Below are 5,996 nucleotides of genomic sequence, written 5' to 3' on the forward strand. Positions count from 1 at the left end.
CTGTTGTTAAATCACAACATGGAGCAGCATACAAATCCTTAACACTGTGCCCACTGCACCCCAATAATCACAGTGCCAAACACAAGCTGTAACCCACCACCTCAGTCAGGTCCTGGGAGGGAGGAGAGATCTGAGCAATGCGAAGAGCTGGGAGTGCTCAGCACACCTCTCTGCTCTCCTAGCACTCAGGGTGAGGAGACACAGGGTAGGGAAATATGAGTGACACACTGGTGCAGTTACTCACACCTCTCATGCAAATCAATAAAAATTTTGTTCAATTCATTAATTAAATGAAGGGAACTAAAGAGATTATAATCAGTTAAAAAAAGTAGGGAAAATAGGAATACTGATAGGAATTTGGAAATGCCTACACAATTGAATTTTTCCTTGGGTGTTAGGAAGAGTTTCTAGGAAGTTCTGGTAGTCTCATGGGTAAAGAATTATATTGTCAACCCAAAGGCAGGCAGCTTGAATCCACAGCTGCTCCAAGGGAGAAAGATGGGCTGTCTCCTTCCATGTGATTTACAGTCTCTGAAAACCCACTGGAGGGACAGCTTGGAGTCAGTTCCAACTGCAAGATGAGTTCCAACTCAAAAGAACATAACAACAATAAGGAAGAGTTGTCCCTCCAGTTGATAAGAGTTTATATGTGTGTATATATGGGCAAGAATTATTTGCATTGTATTCAGTTACCTACAATTTACAGCATTGTAAAACAGCTCAAGTGCAATGAATCAAAATCATATACACTGGAAAGCTGTATACTAAATAATGCACATTAGTCCACTAAATATTCCACTGAAGCACATTTTTTCCCTACACATTGTTTTCCTTCGTCCTCTGACGGACATGATCATTCAAGTAATTACTTGTGAAGTGATATGGAGGCCCTGCTATTCACCAGGATTTGTTTTATGGGAAACATTGTGTTATTCTTTGCTGTGTGTAATGTAGTCATCACTAGCCAAATGGTCTGTGGCTTGAATCCACTAGGAGGAAGGTGGACAGTCTCCTTCTGTAAAGATTTACTACTTTGGAAACTAATGGAGGATCACTGTGAGCCAATACCTGGCATTGGCCATGCAGCTAGTGTGGAGGGGAAAAGCCCCAGAAAAAAGCCCACACACAGCTCTTCAGGATTTCAGTTGGTAGAGAGAAGGGGAAGGAAGACCACCGAAGATAGCAATGATGCTTCACAAAGTGAGTACTCCCTGTAGTCCACATCTTCAGTCAAATTTATATTGAAAAAATATATTGAGACTGCCTGTCTGTACAAACTGGAGGGAAAGAATGACTTGTGAATTGGCACTGAAACAGCATTTACATATGAAAAAATTAGGTAGTGGGAGGTCTCTTGAACTTGGACTGACTGTAATTAAAGATTTGAGTCCAAGTTTTGGAGATGCAGGGAGTTTTCTGCACATATCTGAATTATATAGGCCACCCTCAAAGTTTGAATCATCCTGTTCGTACATATTGGGGCACGGGTGGCAAATGTCTAGCTTTTCTATGGATTTCTCTTTATTCCTTCCTAGGTTCTGAAGTTCAGTCAATAAAAGTGTTTGTTTTGGGTCTTCCTCAGGCACACAAGTGTTGGGCAAGCAGCATTCTTGGGTTCTAGTGAAGAAGCACTGATTGAGAGATTAACGTTCCTGTACTCTTGAGTTTTCCAAGTTAAGGGGGAGAGACAAGCAATAAACAAACACCCAAGATTATCTCAGAGAGTGCTATATGCTTCCATAAAAAGAATTAAAAACAATACTGTGGTAACAAAAGGTCTATGAATGAATGTATGAAAAACCAATATGATTTCTAAACCTTCTCTCAAGTAAATAAATAAAACTGGATTCTGGAATTTAAAAGATAACCCAAACAACCATACTATGGTGAAATATGTATGTCTATTTGTGGGAAAGCTGAAGAATAATTAAAGTAAGAGAGAAGCAAGGATCAAGAGACTCTATAGGCCTTAATCAAGGTACAGCACTTGTCTGTCAGTTAGCAGTAGTAAGATAACTTGGGATTGCTGTGATACTGAAAGCTGCACCACTGTTGTGTCAAATGCCATGATGATTACCCATGGTGGACAGGGTTTTGTAGAGCTCCGAGATTAAGAGACTTGGAAGCAGGATTGGCATCCACTTCTTAAATAACAGACCTTTGAAAACCCTGTCAACACTAGAGAAACAACAATAGTTAAAGAACAGGGCTCAGATCTCTTGTTCATAGGGTCACTAAGAGTCGTACTCAACTCAACAGTACCTTACAACAACAGAGACTCTGAGGAACAAGAGGTTCCTCCTAATGATTTTGTAAATCACTACCTAACTTGGGAGGGTCTGGAGAGCATTATGCTACATCAACTAACTCAATCCCATAAGGACAAATAAAATACCATTTTTGGAGAGATAGAAAATAAGTAAAATGTGTATGAGGATCTAAGGATGTGGGGAGCAGAGGGGTGAAGATGGGCGGGAGGTGGTTAATCATAGGGTCACACAATGTGATAGGTGGAGGGTGGGGTGGGTTAAGGAAATGGAAAAGATCTGGTGTGAAAACAATGTATACAAACTTTGTAAGTAAACCAGTATAAAATAAAAATTAAAAACAAACCCAAAAAACCCTGGACAATAAATAAAGATGACAGAAAAAAAAAGTTTCTTCTTCCTAGTATGATCCTCAAAGAAAACAAAAACCTTCCTCAGGAAAAATAAAAACAAAGTAAAAACCTCAAAGACTGCCAAGCTATCTACTATAATTTGGCACTGAAGTCTTTAGATGAGATTCTTTTATTATGATTTGAATACAACAGAATGAGGCCATCCTTTTCTGGGTATAATGGGTTCTGAAGAGCTGTTTTAACCTCCTATTTGGAATAGGGGTAAATAAGAATAAAGGCAAAAATATGCATTTTACATTTTATCAGCTACAAAATGGAAAAGACGCTCCCTTTCCTTCTCCCTACCTCTCCCGCTTAGCCCACTTGCTTGAGATGCAAAGTTTTGAACCTACTGGAACTAGTTCAGTCATGGCAGACAAAGCAAAACTGGACAGATGAATGATCTGGAATGCTAACCAGAATGGGAGAAATAATGGGTCAAACCCTGAAATGAGAGACTTAGAAGAGGCAGAGTAAGACCTAAAGGAGGCAGATATATGACCCAGCATTATTGTCAGAGAGCCACACACATTCAGAGTGGAATGGGCTGCCAGATTTGGCCAGAGACTTAATAAAGGGGACACAGAAGGAAACATTTGCTCCAGGGTACAAGTCTAATTGTGACACAGGAGAGAAGGGAACATTTGCTCTGGGGTACAAGTCTAAGAGTGACACAGAAGAGAAGGGAACACTTGTTCCGGGGTACAAGTCTAAATGTGTCACAGGAGAGAGGACATAGTATGTAGTATGACACAGACTTAGAGCTTACCATTGCTGTGAGGCACCATCATGTCAGAATTGACCCATAGCTAACCCTCTAGCAGGTTTTCAGAAGAAGGAAATTGTACAGGAGGAGATTGCCCATCTTTCTGTCCCACATAACAACAGGTGGATTCGAACTGTGAGCCTTTGTGTTAGTAGCACAACACCTTACCACTAAGCCACGAGAGCTGTCACCTTCACTGTTGTTGTTCGCCTTCGAGTCGAGCAGGACTAATAGTGAAACTATGAACAAAAGACCTGAAGCCACTCTACAACCATCAACATTTATCAAAGTTCATCGAGTTTCAGGAGACATGTTGTTTAGGAAGTGGATGCACTCCTGCTTCCAAACCTGTCATAGTATGTTATTGTTACTATGTGCCATTGAGTCACTTGAGATGTATAGTGGTGACCCTATGTACAACAGCTCTGAACCCTTCCCTGAGCCCTTGTCCTGAGCCCGTCTCACTAATTCTGACACACCAACCCCAATCGCCCCAGTTACTGTATCAATCCATCTCCTCCATAGCCTGCACTGTCCATCCACCTTCACTAAACTTTTTAACTTAGTTGTTATGTAATATTCCACTACTCTTGTTTTCTAAGAGGGAGACTGAGTTTCTGGCAGGCCTTCAATCCACACTTTTCCCAGCTCCAGTTAACATTTCAGTTCACTCACATCTTAAGAATTCTAGGTAGCCTAGTGGCAAGAAGCTTTGCTGTAATCCTGAAGGCAAATGGTTCGAATCCACCAGCTGCTATGCGGGAGAAAGATAGGCAGTCTCTTCCTGTGTGAATAATTGCCTCTGAAAACCCACTGGAGGGTCAGCTATGGGTCAGTTCTGACTCTATAGTACAACTACAGTAATAACAAGTCCCCCAGGTGTTGTTTTGTTAGGCGTGACTGAACTGGGCTAAACCAGATTCATGATCTTCTTTAGAAACCAGAACCTGCATTAGGTGGAATCCTGTTAGAGAAGGAAAACTCAAGTATTTTCCACTTAAACTAGTAATAGGCCATAACACTGTATCCAGTCAAAGGTGGGAAACTGAAGGTGCAGAAAAACAAAGCAATCCCTTTGAGTTGTGGCTCTCACAGCTTTTAATATAATGGTAAAAGCTTCCTCCTCCCTCTTTTGTGAAATTCTCTTGAATGGCTAGATGGGCTTCTTGACAGTTTTACAACCCAGGGTTGCTTCCTCAGAGACTTACTCAACTGTAATCTTTTAAAGCTGTAGTCTCTTAGAGTTTGTGGGCAAGTAAAAGCTTAACTTCTGTGGACTCCAGGCTATAAAACTACCTCCTGTCATAAAGATATCCAGAGCTTATTTTTCCCTTTGGATAAAGGCAGTTAACAAACACTAGTGTCCTATAACCAAGTGAATATAAAATTAGCAACCTGTGACAGAGACTGCTGACAAGTCCTGTTATTTGAGGATAGATATCATTTAGGGAGCTTTGGTAGGCTAGCCCACAGGGAGTTATACTGCTAATCCAAAGGCCATGGCTCTCCAACAATTCAAATCTATGGGGAGAACATGTGAGACGAGTTACACTGCTTAACTATGTAAAAGATTGCCTGTGAGGCCTCACAGTCTGCTTTAATGTTTCTTGAATAATAGAACATTTCTTTCTCTTTCATTTTTGGGTCAAAGTTTTCTGCATTGAGTGTAGATTTTGTTTTTAATTATACCTCCCAAATACTGCTTTAATCATTTTCCAAATGATCCTGGCCAAAAGAAAAGTCTTAATTCCGAAGATGCTAGTCTCCTACTTACCAGCTGCTGTGCTGGACAGACTCTTCTGAAACAAAAGCTTTTGTCGGGAGGCTCTTTTATACCTGTTCTTTAGCTGCTGAAGTGTCCATTAAAAAAAGGAAAAAACCACACAACAAAACCAAACCCAAAACATGGAGCCAACACTGTAGAACAGAGTGGAATTGCCCACAAGGCTTCCAAAGATAAAAATATTCAGAAGTCAACTGCCTCGACATTCCCCAGCCTCTGAGTTATGGAGTTTGTTTGTTTTTTAAATTTTATTTATTTTTAATTTGGTCTTTGTCAAATTGGATCTGACTGGCACAGGAGGAGTTTACCCCTCCTTCTCCAGTGAAGCATCTGTTGGATTTGAACCATGTTCCTTCCGGATTGCAGTGCAGCTTCTTGCCACTAGGCCACCAGAGCTCCCTGAGTTTATGGTTTTTGTTGTTGTTGTTGATTGCTGTTGAGTGGAGCACGACTCATAGCAACTATGAACAAAAGGCCTGAAGTCTTTCTATAACTAACGTCATTTATCAAAGAGTTTGCCAAACATAGGGTCATTTATCATTTCTCAAACATATAGTTTCCAGAGGCATTGTTTAGGGAGTGGATGCCACTCCTGCTTCCACGAGTTTATGATTAGCAGTCAAAAGTTAACAGTCAAAAGTTTTAACCACTGTACCACCAGGACTGCTTACTGTTTATACTATCTGTCAAAGAAGTATAACACTCAACACTTTTAACAGCTTGAAACTATAGCCCAAGCTCTTAAAAACTCTACATCCATCATATTTTACTTAAATAACAAAAAAGAG

Source organism: Elephantulus edwardii, unplaced genomic scaffold, assembly GCF_000299155.1.
Source record: "Elephantulus edwardii isolate Elephantulus edwardi_28Jun2011 unplaced genomic scaffold, EleEdw1.0 scaffold00001, whole genome shotgun sequence".
Classification (NCBI taxonomy): Eukaryota; Metazoa; Chordata; class Mammalia; order Macroscelidea; family Macroscelididae; genus Elephantulus; species Elephantulus edwardii.